This window comes from Malaclemys terrapin, chromosome 4 (genome assembly GCF_027887155.1).
Source record: "Malaclemys terrapin pileata isolate rMalTer1 chromosome 4, rMalTer1.hap1, whole genome shotgun sequence".
NCBI classification, from domain to species: Eukaryota; Metazoa; Chordata; order Testudines; family Emydidae; genus Malaclemys; species Malaclemys terrapin.
The window spans coordinates 61,903,322-61,922,382 of record NC_071508.1 but is presented as its reverse complement, the minus strand read 5'-3'; the positions used below and the strand labels follow the sequence as shown (position 1 = coordinate 61,922,382).

Here is a 19,061-nt window from a genome sequence, read left to right as displayed (position 1 = left end):
GCTATAGATGAGAGTAAAGCAGTGGAGAATCAGACCTCCAGTTTCTATTTTCACACAGAATCCAAATTTCTAAATTGTTAAACCCCCAAGACCCAATTTATAAAAAATTTCCCCACATGGCCAGCAGCCTTCTTACCCCAACCTGTTTGCTGATGATTTTGCATCACTGACCAATCCATATTCCTGTGGCTCAGACTTTCAGTGCTGGCTATCAAATATAATTTGGCCATTATGTTCCTCAGTGGATGCTTTAGCCCCTGCCACTACCTCCAGTTAGAAGCCAGCAAAGCTCCTCTACCCATGCTGTATGTAACCTTAAAAGATTGTTCCTTGGCACAGGACACAAAGCTAGAGGCTACTTTTGACTTAACCCTATGTAATACTTGGGACTTAGAACAATGAATAACTATGATTCAGCCAGTAAACAACAGTGATCACAATATAATTAAGTTTAATATTCTCAACAAAAGGCATCATGCTGCAATCTAACACTGACATTAAACTTTGAAAAGAGGAGCAACTCAAGAAGACCATAAAGTAAAAAATTAGATCATTAAAATCCTTAAATTCAGCATGGAAGCTACTTATGTATACCATAATATACCTTAAAAAAATAAAAGAAGCAGAAAGGCAAGGGGAAAAAAAACAGTATAGTTAAATGACAAAGTTCAAGCGGTTTTTCTAGCCAACAGGTATGGTTCCAAAATGCAGATCCAGACCAATTTAGGCAAAATAAATAAAAATAAAGGAACTATGGCAAGAAATCAACAAATTGAAATTAGGAAGACTGTTTTGAATTCTGAAAAGCCCAAACTTTAGCCCAAAACATAGAAACAAATAAAGGAGCCAAGATTTTCAGAAAGGGTACCTAGTGTTAGGCTCCTATATGCATATTTAGGCACACAAATAAAGTGGCTAATTTTCAGAAGTACTGGTCACCTAGCAGCTTCCATTGACTTGAGATCAATTGATACCTACTCATAACACTGAGGGAAGGAGAGAGATGAACTGTAACAAACAGGTTACAGCTCCCAGATTCTAAGGGTGGATCTATGCCACCTTGAGTCCTGACTCAAGTTAGCAGTGTAAAAAAAGCTGCTCTAAGTGACACAAAGTGGCAGGAATGCAACTAGATTCTGGTTCATATTCTCAAGCCCTAAAATAATCTGAACACTATGGAATCTTTCACACTGGTAGTAAATGTTCAAATCAGTGCACAGGTAGTTACACAAACAGCTGAAGTTATTACAAACTTAATTTGTGTATATAACCTTTTTGATACATCACTAAACATGTATCCTTAGTCTTATTAATCAGAGGAAGCATAATTTGCTACTGAAGCATCATTCTTTCTTAGCCTCTAATACAAATTTTGATGTGCTGCAGAAAGAACTTCTCATATGCCAATCTCACTAAGGAATCAATTTGCTCCTGCTATTACAGATTCAGTGAAATATTTTCTAAGAAATATCACCCTAAAGGTACAATATAATGCAAAACCCATTAACTAAGGATTCAGAGAAAACACAAAAGAGGTGTAAGAAATTCAATAAGCAAGCTTCTTAAAACTAATTCTCAATATAAATATATTTAAAGACTTTTTTTAAAATTAGAACTATATTTTTACATTTTAGCTCTGGACACAAATATAAGAGACAATATAAGAGGGACAAATAAGAAAAAACAAGATATTTCACTTTACAATAAATTGTTATCCTCTTACTAAAAACGTCATACATGTGCATGTATTATTTGTGTGTCAATAATAGCTTTATTTTGTTGGAATCCACTGTCATGTTAAAAGGCAACAAAGCACATCATCCGTTGATTGATGCATAGAGGGTATATTTCCTATCTCACATCACCATAAACTTTACTACTGGCTACCCTCACCAGTTATTCTCCCAGCTGAGGCAATTATTAGTGTGGTCATTGTAATACATAATCAGCTTCAGGGATCACTATGGAAATTAAAAGCCAATGCAAAAAAGCCACTCAATTTGTCTGCCAGTGTCCTTGAATCATAAATGCTATTAGTAGCATGTTTCCTCTAGGCTGGAATGTACAACAAACTAATATATGGCAAGGAAATTATTACAGTAGTACTCAAAGGATTAAGTGAAGGGATAGATAGAAGAATGAAATACAGGGACAGGAAAAGGGGGGGGGGGGGGAAGAGAAGCAGAAGATGTGTCATTCTGCCAAGATCTGTGTATGGGAGACTGATCTTGACCATAGAGCACAAAGACAGGAAGCAAAGGCATGAACGGCCTTCTACATATTTGCTGTTTGTGGCTCAATTACTGCTTTGTGCATATGCTAAGAAGCTATTAACACATTTTAGCAATGTAAATATTCTAAACTTTAACTTTGAATGGATTTAAGCACATAAAGACTATACCTTACAGGACGGATGGGGGGAGTGACAACAAAATGGCACAGGAAACTGGAAATGGATTGAACTGGGTAAAGTTGCTCTCTGAAGCTCCTTGAGAACAGTAATCTTGTCAAGTTCAGTTCCCTACTGCTTTCCCAGCGTGGGAAGACTGAAGAGGCAATAATACATGCCTGTGTGTTATAAGCAGGTTCACACTCCCTGGTGGTGGTGGATTGGTTTGTTAAAGGCCAGAGGGGGGTTAACAAAACTGCAGCCCTTATTTTGCTAGCTGGAGTCTTTTCATTGCTGGGGGGTCTGGTGGAGAAGGTAAGTTTTACAACATTCCCAGGTGGGAGGATTTTAAACCCCTCGCTCTGGCCAGCGGCTGTTTAAAGAGCAGCTAGACCAATAAAGCATCGGGCTTCTCTCTCCGCTTTGCACAGCCGCTGCCACCAATCAGGGCACTCAACACACCCGCGCACCTGGCAGAGGCCGCCCGCGGTTGGGCGGGCGCCGCCGAGGAAGAGACCGGTCCCCGGCAACGCCAGCCGGGGAGAGCTGGAGTTGCGGGTCGCTCGGACACCGCCGGCGTGTCGGACATCCCTGCGCCCTCCCTCCGGGAACGAGCTCGGGGAACCCAACGAACAGAGCCCCGCACCCACCCGCCTCCTGCAGGCTCCCCGCGTAGTGCCGCAGCCCCGCAGCTCGACTCCCCCCTTTTCTTTACAAACCCCATGCGCTTGCATTGAAACCCTGAAGAAAAACAACCTCCCCCCGCCCCAGCGCGGCGTAACAGGAGGGAGGCAGGGCGGGGGGGGCGGTGGAGAAGGGGAGGGCACGTTACAAGGGAGGCGGGTGGAGGAGGGAAAAGCCAAAGGAGAAGGGCCGGGTCATCGTCCCCCATTTACCCGCACGCTGAGCCACCACCGCCGCGGAGCCGCCTCCTTCCCGCCAATTCCAACCGTCGGTTCCTCCTCGCCGAGAGGCCGAGAAGGGCAGCTGGGTACGGGCCTCGGCTGAGGGTTTGCAGAGCCGTATTCAGCCTTCGAAGGAGGCTGGTTTCTGGGGCTCTGGTCGCTGTCACACACCCTCCATTTCCCGGGTGCCTCCCTGTGCTTATGTGTAAAATCACTAGAAATAATAGAAAAAAAAAAAATATGCAGCAAGGAAGGTCCACCCGCAAATTGCATCATCTGCCCTTCAGTTATGGCCTGAGTCCCAAACAGCTGCGCTGGTTGCACTAGTGCTGCCATTGGCTTCTCACTAAAACCAGGGCAAGTGAGAGAGAGAAATGTGAGGAGCTTGTTAGGCCAGACTGATAGCAAGGATAGGGAAGGGAGATCAGACAGGAATTTGTAAGCTGAGGCCTGGTTTAGGCTTAATATAACTGGAACCATAAACTCCATAAACATTAAATCTCACCAAATGAGGGTCAGTCCATCCTCATCATCATATCCACTCATTATACTCCATACCCGAACACAAACACTCTATGAACTTCATACCCTCATATCTCAATGTCTGTACTTTGACCCATCAACATTTTACGCCCAATCGGGGATATTGCAGATTATGTATTCCTCATGCCACCTGATCTTAAACTAAATTTTGCACCCTCGATAATCTGTATGTTATTCCCTGATAACCAGAAACTTCTATGCTCAAACTCTGTTCACAATTTTTTTTAACATCATCTTAATAACATTTTAGAGCAGAATAGCTACAACAGTGGGGTGTGTGAAAAATCCACACAGCCTGAGCACTACAGTTCAGCTGATCTAGCCCCTGCTGTTTTCAGCCTGTTGGGATCCTGGAAGAATGCTAGCTAGTGAGGGAGGTGGGGACTAACTACAGCACTAGAAAAAAACCTTCCCTGACTGGGAACCACTACACTATAGCACAGCAGTGGCATAGCTACTGCACCATAGCTATACTGCTGTAATGCCTTTTTAGGGTATGTCTACACTGGCAGAGTTACAGCACCGCTCAGAGAGCGCTGAAGGGAAACTGCTGTTGTGTGTTCACACTGTCGGCTGCCTGCGCAATAGCGTGTTCACACTTGTGGCACTTGCAACGGTATTCGGAGCCGTGCACTCTGGGCAGCTATCCCACAGAGCACCTCTTTCTCCTGCTAAGAGTTGTGGGAAGGCGGAGGGAGCGTCCTGGATCCTATACCAATGCCCCGTGATGCATTGCTTCGCATCCCAGCAATCCCTATGCTTCCGTCCGCATTTGGTGCCATCTTTCAACAGTTTGTGTACTGTGCGCTCTACCTCTTCAATCTGCAGGAATGGATCCCGCACTGTTGCTCAATATCCTGTTTGCTCTAACACGTCACAAGTGGCAGTGGAGTTATTCCTTAAACTACAAAGGCAAGAGCAGTGCGACATTGATCTCACTACGCGTACTAGCTATGCCACGAGATTGTTTGTGGCATTCACGGAGATGCTGACCACAATGGAACGCTGCTTTTGGGCTCGGGAAACAAGCACTGGGAAACATGCCCATCTGCGATGATGAGCAGTGGCTACAGAACTTTTGGATGAGGAAAGCCACATTCATGGGACTGTGTGATGAACTCGCCCCAGCCCAGCAAGGACACGAGAATGAGAGCTGCCCTGCCGTTGGAGACGCGCATGGCGATTGCACTGTGGAAGCTGGCTACTCCAGACTGCAACCAATCAGTCACTAACCAGTTCAGAGTGGGAAAGTAGACTGTTGGACTCGTGTTGACGGAAGTGTTCAGGGCCATTATTCGCATCCTGCTCCAAAAGACTGACTCTGGGCAACGTGTGTAACATTGTGGATGGCTTTGTACAAATGGGCTTCCCTAAGTGTGGAGGGATGATAGATGGCATGCATATTCTAATTCTGGCACCAGACCACCTAGCCACCGAGTACATTAATCAGAAGAGCGATTTCTCAATGGTTCTTCTCCAGGCGCTTCTGGATCACCATGGGCATTTCACAGATATTAACTCAGGCTGGTCCGGAAAGTTGCATGACACATGCATCTTTTGAAACACTGGCCTGTTCAGGAAGCTGCAAATAGGGACTTTCTTCCCGGACCAGGAAATCACCGTAGGGGGAAATCGAAATGCCCATTGTGATCCTGGGAGACCCCGCCTTCCCCTTAATGCCGTGGCTTATGAAGCCATACATGGGGCACCTTAGCAGCAGCAAGGAGCAGGTCAACAACAGGCTGAGGAAGTGCAGAATGGCTGTTGAGTGTACTTTTGGCCATTTAAAGGCCCGCTGGCGCTGTCTATATGGGAGGCTGGACCTGGCTGATGACAATATTCCTATGCTTATAGCCGTGTGCTGTACGCTCCATAATATTTGTGAAGGGAAGGGTGAAAGCTTCACTCAGGGCTGGACCGCTGAGACTCAGTGCCTGGAGGCTGAATTTGAACGGCCAGAGACCCCGGCTATTAGAGGGGCGCAGTGCGGGGCCATAAGGATCAGGGATGCCTTGAGGCAGCAATTTGGAGCTGAAAGCCACTAATATTTTTGTTGCTATGCTCAGGAGTGCAGTGTTTGTAATCATAGGCGCCGACTTCTGCTGGCGCCAGTGGGTGCTCGACCCCCCTCTGCCCCCGGCCCCACCCCAACTCCATCCCTGCCCCGCCCTCTCCCGCCCCTGCCCCTTCCCCAAAGTCCCTGCCCCAACTCCACCCCCTCCCTGCCCCTATTCCGACCCCTTCCCCAAATCCCCGGCCCCACCTCTTCCCCACTTCCTCCGCTGAGCGCGCCGCGTTCCCGTTCCCCCCTCCCTCCCAGAGCTTGTTAGGCAAGAAGTGGGGACACGGCGTGCTCAGGGGAGGAAGCGGAGGTGAGGTGGGTGGGGGGATGGGGAGCGGAGCTTGGCTGCCACTGGGTGCAGAACACCCACCCATTTTTCCCCAGGGGTGCTCCAGCCCCGGAGCACCCATGGAGTCGGCACCTATGTTTGTAATGCTAGGAGGTGATTGTGATTGGTACAGACGCTGCAGTATGAAGGTGTAAGAAAATTGCCTGTTGCTTTGCAGGGCTCGATTTGCTTTCAATTCATGGAATAAAGATTGCTTTCAAACAAACACAATTCTTTTAGTAAAAAAACAACAACCAGAGAAGAGAGTCAAACAAAAAAAACCACATCAGCACTGAAGGGGAGGGGAGGGTCCCAGGAGGAGGTGGGGTCCCGGGCTGGTTAAAAATTGTGTATGTCCAGGGAGCATATCCAACCTTCTCCTTTGAAGTACAGTGCAGCGGGTGCTGTACTTCAACAGGGCTAAACTTCAGAGGGATGGGTGTTGAGTGTAATGGGTACTGGGAGTCCGCAGGGCTGGACTATGACGGGGCAGGAGTGGAATGCAGTGGGTACAGACTGGAGCCAGGAAGTTGATAATTGTGTTGGCGGTATCTGGGAGGCACATGGGAAAGAGTTTTGTGACAGCGGCTGCAGGGGAGGGAGGGCGTGGAGCTGCTCTGTTTGCAGTGCTAGTAGCACCTGGAGCGTGTCTGCTTGGTGCTCCATAACGTTTAAGAGCTACTCCGTGGCTTCATTCTGGTGCACCATGTTCTCCTTTCGGTCCCTCTTCTCGCTGTCCCACCACTCCTTCAATTCTTGATTTTTGGCCACGGAGTGCATCATGACCTCGCGCAGAAAGTCCTCTTTAGTTCTTCTTGACCACTTTCTAATTCTGCTCAGCCATTCAGCCAGCAATAACAAAGAGGGAGGCTGGGCTCCCAAGGTCATATCTGTGAAGTCAAAATGCAACATTTTTCAGAAGCAGTATTGTTTGCAACACAGAGACCATTTATTTAAAACACAGCCACTATTCACATACCTGTCACTAACTGGCTGACCCCAGGCCAGCACACATGAGCCACAAGACCCGCCAAAATGGTGACAAACCTCAGGGACAGGGTAAATCAGTGTTCCAGGACTGTACTGTAGACAGGGCACGTGGCTCTTGGGGAGAGCCAGCACTGTGGGGGGCGGGCGGGGCTTATAATCATTCCTGTCTCCACATTTTCTACAGCCTGTGTTCATTATGGAAGATATCTCGTTGCTGAGGGTGAGCAGGGAATCAAGGGAGGGTCTTCTCCAAGACTGCGGCTTCCGCCCTGGCCTTTATGCGGCTCGCCTGTGTGCAGCAATGGTGTCTTCGTCCCCCACCCCCGCTTGGTGACAGCAGAGTGGCATGGGAAAGTTACCCTTAATGGGGCAAGAAACAAAGCAGCTCTGCCAAAGAACCTGTGGCAGTGGATTGCCCAGTATCTCCATGAGAGTTTCCTGGAGAACTTTGAGGTAGATTCCCGTGAAGTGAGAGAGTCAATCAACAGCCTGTTCTGCCGCTCAGACTAGGCATGTGGTGGATTTGCACATCATAGAGACACAAGCCTGCTTTCTGCAACCCTCCTGCCCCCAACAACTGGCTTCAGCGATTCTCCCAATCAAAGCCACTTGCTGGGGGCCTCCTCTCCTGTTTGCGTTTCGCCAAGATCCAACAGGTGTGACTGGCTAGCCTCCTCCAGGGTAGAGAAGAGCTCTGGGCTGCATGCATCTTTGACCTCCGAGTTGTCCTCTCTCTCTGGGTCTCTTTCCCCCTCCACATCCCCGTCCAAGATTTCCTCCTCCTGGCTCGGTCCACTCTTGACTGGCACGTGAGTCACCGAAGTATCCACAGTGGCCTTCGGTGAGGTCACCACCCAGTATCGCGTCCAGCTCTTTGCAGAACCAGCAGCTCGTGGGCACAGCACGGGAGTGGCAGTTTGCCTCCCGTGCCTTGTGGTAGGCGTTCCACAGCTCCTTCACTTTGACCCTGCACTGCCATGTGTCTCTGTCATGGCCCCTTTTTGTCATGCATCATGAAATTTGTCCATAGGTATCATAATTCCTATGGCTGGAGCGCAGCTGGGACTGGAAGCCTTCTCTCCCCAAATGCTGATGAAGTCCAGCAGCTCGGCATTGCTCCAAGCGGGAGATCACCTGGTGCATGGAGCAGGCCTGGACACCTGGAAAGATGTGCTGAGACCACTGCACGTGTCACTGAGCAAACAGGAATGGGACTTTCAAAATTCCCAAGGAATTTAAGGGGTGGGGATGATGGTTGGTCACCTGAGGCCAGGGCAGTAGAGTTCAAACCAATGACCAGAGAGGCGAGAACAGGCATTGTGGGTCACCTCCTGGAGGCCAACCGCAGCGCTGTAATCGACCAGGGTGTCTACACTGGCATTGCGGCACTGTACCCCCGGCACAGAAAGCTACACCTCTGATTGGGATGGGTTTTTGTACAGTGCTGCAACTGCGCAGTTTCTGCGCACTAAGTGGCTTGGCAGTGTGTACACCTCAGAAATTACAACGCAGAAAGCTGCTTTACTGCGCAGAAACTTGCCAGTGTAGACAAGGCCTTAGTGTAGGCATGACCTGAGGTTAGCACTTTAAACCTGCACATATTAACTACTAGTCTTCACAATTTTCTGTAGATAATAGAGAGCAATCACTGTCCAACATTTTGGAAGTGGAAAATAGAGGTTTTCACACCATTCAGTCTCAGAAAAAAATCACAATAATATCATTTTAGCTTTCCTAAACAGTTTGCAAAATAGCCAAATTCTGGTCCAGAGTATTTTTCCTTTGTATTTGAAGATATTCAGTGTTGTTCCTTTTCTTTATCTGCTGTAACAAAGCTTCATTTTGTTAAAGGAAAATTCAAGATAATCCAAAAAGAAAATGTAGGCATTTAGAAATAAATAATGGCAGCAATATTTTGGCATGGATTTTAATTTCACTTAAAATAATTACTAAGTATCAGAACATATTATGCATGCATCATCAGACAGTGAATAGGTGCATGTAGGTAATTGTTGAACTTCAGAAAAGGTAGGCTTTGTCTGCTATTATTTGGAAAAATTATGGTGTGAAATCCTATCTCTATGGAAGTCAGCCAAAAATCCCATTGAGTTCATGGGGATCAGTATTTCACACCTAGACTCTCGAACATTTTATATTAATAACTTGCTTAAAATCTATATATTCTAATATGTTGTTTTTGAACTTTACATGAAATCCCTAATATTCAAGAGTTAATTATGAAAAGACAAGTTGTTAATTCTGTTTTTTTTAATAACCTAGGTTCTGTTTGGACTCAGACAGTCTCAGAATTACCCTGCCAACATTGACCTACACTCCAGTTCCATTTCCTTGGTAAAAATTTGGATTCTTCAAACCTTAAATAAAATTCCCAAGCAAAAGATGGAGATATCAGTATTTGATGGTAAAATATGGGATTGTCCTAATAATCCCCAAATGAAATGTTATAAACTCAGGAAATTCAGAGTTATGTTTAAAATGAAAAGGAATTCAAGCATAAGAAGGTATGGAATTTCACTGTTTCAAAATGGCTGCTATCTTCTGTTCTCAGTGGGACTGAGAGCATAGCCCAGGGGTGGGCAAACTTTTTGGCCCGAGGGCCACATCTGGGTATGGAAATTGTATGGTGGGACATGAATAATCGCGAAATTGGGCATTGGGGTGTGTGGGGGGGTGAGGGCTCCAGCTGGGGATGCAGGCTCTTGGATAGGGCCAAAAATGAGGAGTTCAGGGTACGGGAGGGGATTCTGAGCTGGGGTTGGGGTGTGGGAATTGGGGGTCTGACTGGAGCTGTGGGCTCTGGGGTGGGTCTGGGAATGAGGGTTTGGGAGTGCAGAAGGGTGCTCCAGGCTGGGATCAAGAGGTTCGGAGGGCGTGAGGGGGATCAGGACTGGGGCACAGGGTTGGGGCACAGGAGGGGGTCAGGGGTGCAGGCTCCAGGTGGCGCTTCCCTCAAGCAGCTCCCGGAAGCAGTGGCATGACCCCCTCCAGCTCCTACGCAGAGAGGCAGCCAGACAGCTCTGTGCACCGCCCCGTCCGCAGGTGCCACCCCTGCAGCTCCCATTGGCCGCTGTTCCAGGCCAATGGGAGCTGCAGGGAAGGCGCTTGGGGCAGGCACAGCGTGCGGAGCCCCCTTGCTGCCCCTACGTGTAGGAGCCGGGGGGTGGACATGCCGCTGCTTCCGGAAGCCACGCGGCGCCACGGCACATGCAGAACGGGGCAAGCCCCCGACCCCACTCCCTGGCGGGAGCTCGAGGGTCAGATTAAAACGTCTTAAGGGCAGGATGTGGCTCCTGGGCTGAAGTTTGCCCACTCCCGGCATAGCCACATCTAGCAAAGATGGCTGCTCTCCCCATTCTCCTTCTCCTCACAGTGCTCTTCTCAGTGGTGGATTAGCCACTGGGCCTTGTGCCCAGGGCCCATGCTAATTGGGGGACCCCGGGCCCCAACCTGCTCTGCCTCCCCAGTGCTTCTGCTGGGGAGTGGGGTCAGGGTGCAGGGGCTTGCCCTGCTCTGCTCACCCGGTGCTCCTGCTAGGGAGCGGGGTCAGGGCACAGGCCTTCCCCCGCTCCCTGGCAGGAGCACTGGGGGAGCGGGGCAAGCCCTGGCACCCTGACCTCACTCCCTGACAGAAGCTCCGGGGAGAACTGCAGGTGGAAGGGGTGGGGTGGGGCACTCACTTGCTCTAGCCCAGGGGTCCACAAACCCCTAATCCACCTCTGGCTCCTCTCCACCTCCTGATAATAGAAGGATTATGGTCATCTTCCTAAAGCTTGACATCACTCCTTTTGGGAACAATGGAAAATATTGACCATTTTGGAAGAGGGCATATTTTTGTTTCTCTTAAGTTCTTTGTGGAATTCTCTGTAGAAGAACATTATTCTTTAACTTGTGCTTACAGAGAAAATTTCCATGATGAAGAATAACTGGAAAAAATTACCAGTTAAACGTTAATCCCTAAAAAAAAATCTTGTGTACTTTATACACAAGATTTCATTGAATTTAAATTATAAGGGAAGTTTGAATTATTCTGTTATTAATTTCATTAGAGTCAAATAAAGATCTGACAAGGAGTTCTAAATTTTTAAACTAATCAATGAATTTACTTTCAAATTCTCAAAATTCATTCTATGTGCAAAAGAATTAATGCTGTTTTTTCAGAAAATAAGCTGTATTTTTCATTCATAACAAAGAAATTGAGTGCCTGCTTTGAGTACAGAATTAAAAACTTAACCATGGAGCCACAACTGATGCCTCAATCGAGGGGGAGAGGGTGTTAAAAGCACAAATCATTGTTATACAAAAAATAAAACATATGCGTGACAGAAGTATATTATTTTAATATGAATTTTCATCCTTCCCAGACCCATCTTCCTTATTCTAGAATGTTCTGTACATAAAATTTAGAGTTTGAGCCTGCAACTGTTATATAAGGTGTACTTGAGCAAGTATGGACTGCACGATCAGGTCCTTAAACTGGGAATCTCTTTGCTCACTTTTAATTTTTCTGTAACAGCCATGCACACACATGCACTATAGAAATAATTATACATAAAAATAATAAAAGTTTGGTTGCTGAATGAAGTCTTAATTTATAATTCCAGGTATTCCACAGTTAACAGATCTTGTTAACTCAAACTACAATATAAACGGAAGAAGACTTCCCAGTAGACAAAAGTTAAGAAGTTTGGGCTCCAGATTTCCAATTTCTCCTATATTTTTTAAGTAAAGAATCTGTGACTAAAATTTTCCAAAGTCATTCAGATTTCAGTTTAACTCTAGGGGCTTGTCTCCACTTACTGGTGGATCGATGCTGCGTAAGGTAAGTTGACAGGAGAGTTTCTCCTGTCAACCCAGCACAGTGTAGACACCACAATAAGTCGACCTAAGGTACGTCAACTCCAGCTATGTTATTCACGTAGCGGAAGTTGCGTAACTTAGGTAGACTTAATCCATACTGTAGACCTGCCCCAATATTTGAACAGTTGGAAATTTTATTTTCTGGCCTCTCTAACACAGCTGCAACAAATCAGTACCCACCCACTGCATTTGCAATCAGTCTTCTGGGAAACCCCTCGGCCCACATGTCTCAACTTCTGCTCAGGCCTTTTCCATGTGGGCAATGCCTTGGATGGCGACTTCTGTTTCAGTTGTCAAATTACACTGGTCTACAATTTTTGAGAAGTCGTCTGCTTCAGAGATAAAATGTGCTATTTATTATGTATTTTGATGTGCTGAATTCAAATATGACAATTAAAACAACTGGCTACTGTTTCTAAGATATTTAAGTTTTTACATTTTATGTCTATGTATATTGTGTAGATAGAGTTTTAATCATAAATTGTAAACCTAGGTCTTTTCATGTGTTTATGGTTGCTTTACATGATAATATTTCACCTGTCCTGTTTATGTAACACTTTAAAGATCAGCAAAAGGGTTATATAAATAAAATTTATTATGAAACAAAAGGCAAAAAACTATTCTGTACATAGTTTAGTCCTATTCAGTGTCTACTCGGCGCTTCTTGGCTTGTCTCTTGTATTCATTAAATGGAGCATCTCTTGTCACTGTCCAGCAATAGTCTGCAAGCATTGATGGGCTCCATTTGCCCTGATAGCGTTTCTCCATTGTTGCAATGTCCTGGTGAAATCGCTCGCCGTGCTCATCACTCACTGCTCCGCAGTTCAGTGGAAAAAAATCTAGATGAGAGTGCAAAAAATGTATCTTTAGTGACATGTTGCAACCAAGGCTTTTGTATGCCTTGAGGAGGTTTTCCACCAACAACCTGTAGTTGTCTGCCTTGTTGTTTCCGAGAAAATTTATTGCCACTAACTGGAAGGTTTTCCATGCCGTCTTTTCCTTGCCACGCAGTGCATGGTCAGGCATCATCTCGAAGAAGTTCACGAATCTGAGGACCAACAAAGACACCTTCCTTTATCTTAGCTTCACTTAACCTTGGAAATTTTCCACGGAGGTACTTGAAAGCTGCTTGTGTTTTGTCAATGGCCTTAACAAAGTTCTTTATCAGACCCAGCTTGGTGTGTAAGGGTGGTAACAAAATCTTCCTTGAATCAACAAGTGGTGGATGCTGAACACTTTTCCTCCCAGGCTCCAATGACTGTCGGAGTGGCCAATCTTTCTTGATATAGTGAGAATCTCTTGCACGACTATCCCATTCGCAGAGAAAACAGCAGTACTTTATGTATCCAGTCTGCAGACCATGCAAGAGAGCAACAACCTTCAAATCGCCACAAAGCTGCCACTGATGTTGGTCATAGTTTATGCACCTCAAAAGTTGTTTCATGTTGTCATAGGTTTCCTTCATATGGACTGCATGACCAACTGGAATTGATGGCAAAACATTTCCATTATGCAGTAAAACAGCTTTAAGACTCGTCTTCAATGAATCAATGAACAGTCTCCACTCATCTGGATTGTGAACGATGTTGAGGGTTGCCATCACACCATCGATGTTGTTGCAGGCTACAAGCTCACCTTCCATGAAGAAGAATGGGACAAGATCCTTTTGACGGTCCCGGAACATGGAAACCCTAACATCACCTGCCAGGAGATTCCACTGCTGTAGTCTGGAGCCCAACAGCTCTGCCTTACTCTTGGATAGTTCCAAATCCCTGACAAGGTCATTCAGTTCACCTTGTGTTATGAGGTGTGGTTCAGAGGAGGAGGATGGGAGAAAATGTGGGTCCTGTGACATTGATGGTTCAGGACCAGAAGTTTCATCCTCTTCCTCGTCTGACTCAAGTGAGAATGATTCTGGTGCATCAGGAACCGGCAGTCCTTCTCCATGGGGTACTGGGCATATAGCTGATGGAATGTTTGGATAATGCACAGTCCACCTTTTCTTCTTTGACACACCTTTCCCAACTGGAGGCACCATGCAGAAGTAACAATTGCTGGTATGATCTGTTGGCTCTCTCCAAATCATTGGCACTGCAAAAGGCATAGATTTCCTTTTCCTGTTCAACCACTGGCGAAGATTTGTTGTACAAGTGTTGCGGCATATGTGTGGGGCCCACCTCTTGTCCTGATCTCCAATTTTGCAGACAAAATAAAGGTGATAGGCTTTCTTAACCATAGTGGTTATACTGCGCTTTTGTGATGCAAAAGTCACTTCACCACAAACATAGCAGAAGTTATCTGCACTCTTCACACAAGTACAAGGCATCTCTGCTCACTTTGGCTAAACAGAAATGTGTCCCTTTGCAAAATCAAACACTGACAAATAAGAGAGCATGACACTGTATGATTTCTAGAGCTGATATAGGGCAATTTGTTCAGCAGAGTGATGTAAGCTTCGTTATGATTGCATCATCCATGACTTCTAGGAATAACATGATGCAATTCATATCATGTATGATGCAATACCAGCTTCAGATTGCATCATTCATTGTTTTGCCTAAAAAGCAAGTACTGTCCAAACCCAGTCATAGATTTATTCATAGATCCAGTCATTTCTGGTTTAAATTGAGATCCCTTCCATTTATAACTCACTTATCCTCCGCCATTCCCAAGTCAAGGGTCGTATATACTGACCCAATAGCATATCTTGAAAACTAGAGCCAATCAACAATTTTAAGCATCATTTTCGTTCTCAGTGACCCAGAATTAGTAAAGTTTGACTACATTTATTTCAGAAGCATTTTGGCTGTAGAGCAGTATTATTATTGTTATCCAATTATTTGGATAGGTCTGATGTATATCTCCCTAACTCAATATTATAGACTTTTTTCCAAATATTTTCTATTACATAGTTTAATAGGCACTATATTTTTTCATTTTTTTCAAACCTGCTCCAGTAGTGTTATTTCAGCTAAAGGTCATATCTCCAAATAAATTTATCTCAGACTTCTAAGTTTCCTGCACAAAAATAACAGGAGTTGTGGACAATTTGACCTCTGGGAAATATACAACCCAATTTCAGCCAGGCATGCAGAACAAAGCAATAGCCAATAATGGACAAGTATAATGTCAAGTCACATTCCTGAACCACTCAGATCCACAGTGTTGACTTCTTTATAAATATGATGCCTGAAATACCATGTCTTTGGCATGAAAAAAGGTGAGCAGAATTAGGTCAATTAAAACTAAAAACAAAATTTTAATATTTAACCAGGTACTTTTGTATTTCTTCAGATGGATTATTTGTTAACATTACAGTACATTAAAAAGGAATATTTTTAAAAAAAATCTGAATGTAACAGTAATTGCAATATACATTTACATGGAGACAATCCTTAATGTTTTCCAGTCCTTACAATCCTGCAGCCAGTACTGACCTCAGCATTGTCAGTTACTGTCAAATTAAGTAATAGTGGCCATGTCACTCTGTGTCAGTTCTAATGCATTATCAAGTTAGTCCTCATTGACTTTACCAGTTACCACAGCTGCATGCCTAAGAGACATAGTGCTATCTATGTAGGGTGACCAGACATCAAGTGTGAAAAATTGGGATGGCGGGGAGGGCAATAGGAGCCCATATAAGAAAAAGACCCAAAAATCAGGACTGTCCCTATAAAATCGGAACATCTGGTCACCCTATATCTATGCTAACTATCACAAATGGACCATGGTAAAAATATTACTGAAAAAATCCTACTGTCAATCCATATAAAACTTTAAGCTATTTAGGAATCATGCATGATTGTTCAGAATTTTTTCTTCCCACATAGATGCTCATTAGTGTCCTTTACTGTCATGGGGATTACTGATTGAAAATATGCAACTGGGGCTATATATGTTCTGTTCATAAAGGTCTGTCATCACAGATTTTCACTTTTCATTGTAAATGGCTCCTTACTTACATGAAATTTAGTGTAGATGTTCAAATCCCCAGTTTTATGCATTTAGAGCCTGATCGTGCTCTAACTCCCATTGACTTCAGCATGAACAGGGCCAGATATTATAAGTGGATAAAGCTAAATATTGTTTGAACATATAATGAACAGATAAAACAATATGGCTTTTCAACATTAGTTTTGCAAGTGTCACTAAGGAGACCGTTTAGAGGAATTGAAATGGAACAGACCAAAGTTTCAGTAAAATGTATAAACGATAATAATACAATATTCAGAGAACAATTAAAGCATGTTTTAAAAAATAATTGTAGCTTCAAGGAGAATAGCTCCAAGGTCAGTACATTATTCATGGCACACTGTTAGTGCTACAGTTACTTTACACAGATGTAGGAAGACAAATTCCCTGCACTGAAGAGCTTACAATTCTTGGCCCTGATTCAGGGCATATGTTTAAATCTATCCCTATTCAGGAAAACAATTAAACACATACTACATTTTTGTATATAAATAGATGTTCTCCTGTAATTCCTACATCAAACCCAGAACTTCTGGTCGAGCTAGAGCATATCTTTTAGAAGCTATCCTGTGTTGACTGAAAGACTTCAAGTGATGGAGAATCCATCACATTTTTATGTAAGTTGTTCCAATGGCTAATTACCCTTCCCATAAAACATTTGTGCCTCATTTCTAGCCTGACTTTGTCTAGCTTCACCTTCCAGTCATATCTTATGCCTTTGTCTGCTAAATTAAAGAGCCCTGAATTATCAGAAAGCTTTGTCCCCATGTAGGTACCTATAGACTGTGAGCAAGTTACCTCCTAAACTCCTTTTGGATAAACTAAATAGACTGAATTTCTTTAGTCTCTCTGTAATTGACAATAAGCAAATGGAGGAAGGGTGTGTGTGATGAAGAGTAGTGTGACTGAATAATGGGGGTAACACACATCATGTTAGTGATGTGCTGGTGAGGTTAACATTCTGACCTCACCAAATTGAAAAGAAAGTTTGGGAAATCTCTGCTCTGATAGAGTTGCCCTTCTCTGCATACTCTTAACATAAGGCATTTCCTTCCAGTCCTCAGTCATGGTTGTAGCTCTTTCTGAACCTTTGCAAGTCTTTCCAATGTCTTTTTTTTAAAGTATGGACATTGGAACTGGACACAGTAGTGATCTCACTAATGCAATATACATAGGCGATACTACCTCCCTACTCCTACATGATAGTCTGCTGCTTATATACCTAAGGATTGTGATTGCTCTGAAAGGATTGTGGATATTTATTTCATTTAATGTCCTGTTGCATCTGTCACAATTTGAGTGCCAATTCACTCTCTGTGAAGAAGCCTCACCACTAAAATTTTCCAAAATATTGTTATTCAAAATGGTTTTGAATCCCATTGTTTTGCATGTAGTTTATAATGTCAATACAGCATGGATTTTCATTAAATCATTTTGTTTGTACAAATGGACAATTCATGCTTCTCAATGATATTCATAGCAATATTCACTGAGCTTAAATCACAATTTAATTGAAAAGCAGTCATAGAAAAAGCAATCCCAGGAATTATTCAGATGGTTAAAACTATGACATGTATTTGAAATTTACTGATGATTATGAAATGGTATATTTTCAAACCTACATCTTTTGAGCAAATTTCCTCATACAGCAGACTTCAAATCTCTAATTTAGTACTAGCGAGTTGGGACATAATTTGGACTGATACTGTTAATATAGCAGATATTCTTGTCAAAGCCACAGTGGAAGCTGAAAATTGAATGAAGCAGAGAACTGATCTCTTTATTGAAGTTTAAAGACAACGTTCCATATAAGCATGAGATTAATACATACTGGTGCCTATGACAGCTGTTGAAAACCATAATGTTATGATATAAACACTACAATCTTCAAAATAATATTTATGATGCTAGTCTAAACCAGATGACATATTAGAGAAGCTTGCAGCATTATTCTAATGGTTTTCACTGTGAATTATTATAGTCTGTTCAAAGATGCAATTTCTGCAACTAAGGCTTTATTGAGAACGACACTGCTATTCTTTTTAAAATACAGTACATTTTTTTCTGCCATCTTATATGTTGGATCAAGTTAAGCCTTTGTGCAACTAACTCTCAGCTATTATCTCATTTCTGCATCAATTTTATTATGGTAATGTATTCTATATCATGTATACAATTTTGTGAAATAAGTTAATATTTGTATTTGACAGTGAAATAGGGTAACCTTAATCCTCTACATCTTCTAGAATCAGATCTAGTATCTGAGTTTAGTGTTAGCCTTAACCCAAATACAATTATCAATTTATACACAGATTTGATATCACAGTTCATTTTCACACTTGCTATAATTATTCAGTCCAGAATATGTAGTCTGAATCACAAATTGTATCAAATATGTATTTCTACTAATATGAAAGAAGAACCTTTTATAGACTCTAAACACATACACCATAATTCCAGACACTAAATATTTGTAATTACACCAACCTGTTTCTTAAATTCCTTTGACACCCCACCTTTGAAGAAGTGTATTCATAGTGCACTGGAATGGAAGTGTTCATGGCATATTTTCACCCCATGTAATTTTTTTAGATTACATGAATTTGATAATCTATACCACTGAGAAAAATTCCAGAGCTAGTGCTTTGTATGTTAATTACTGTAATTACTACCTGAGAATATTTGTAGCAAAGGTATCAATAAAATATAGTAAAATCTTATATAAAACAATTTAGGTCTCTATGTTTTGTATTTTTTAAATACACAGATTTAAAAAGACCAGAGATAGCAAGACAGGTAACATGCCAAGGAGAAAAGAAAAACACTATTTCTGGCTATTTATTCCCGTGGTACTATAAAGATTGTAAATATTAATGTTGTTTGTTTATAACTATTTTTAATTGTTGTCCTGATTGTGGGATTCTGTTAATATTACAGTCTTGATCTGTTTATTTTAATTACCTCTCCTGTTCTCTTGCTAATCCTACAAATTAA

At 43.3% G+C, this 19,061-nt stretch overlaps 1 protein-coding gene across 1 annotated transcript in view; it reads right to left on the bottom strand.

Annotated features, from left to right (window-relative positions):
- The window catches only part of CCDC73 (coiled-coil domain containing 73), a 159,824-nt gene extending 156,458 nt beyond the window's left edge, over window positions 1-3,366 (bottom strand). Inside the window, exon 1 of the mRNA XM_054026161.1 lies at window positions 3,286-3,366. The gene's annotated coding sequence lies outside the window, so the exon portion shown is untranslated. The remainder of the gene's footprint in view (window positions 1-3,285) is intronic.
- Window positions 3,367-19,061: the final 15,695 nt, after the last annotated feature.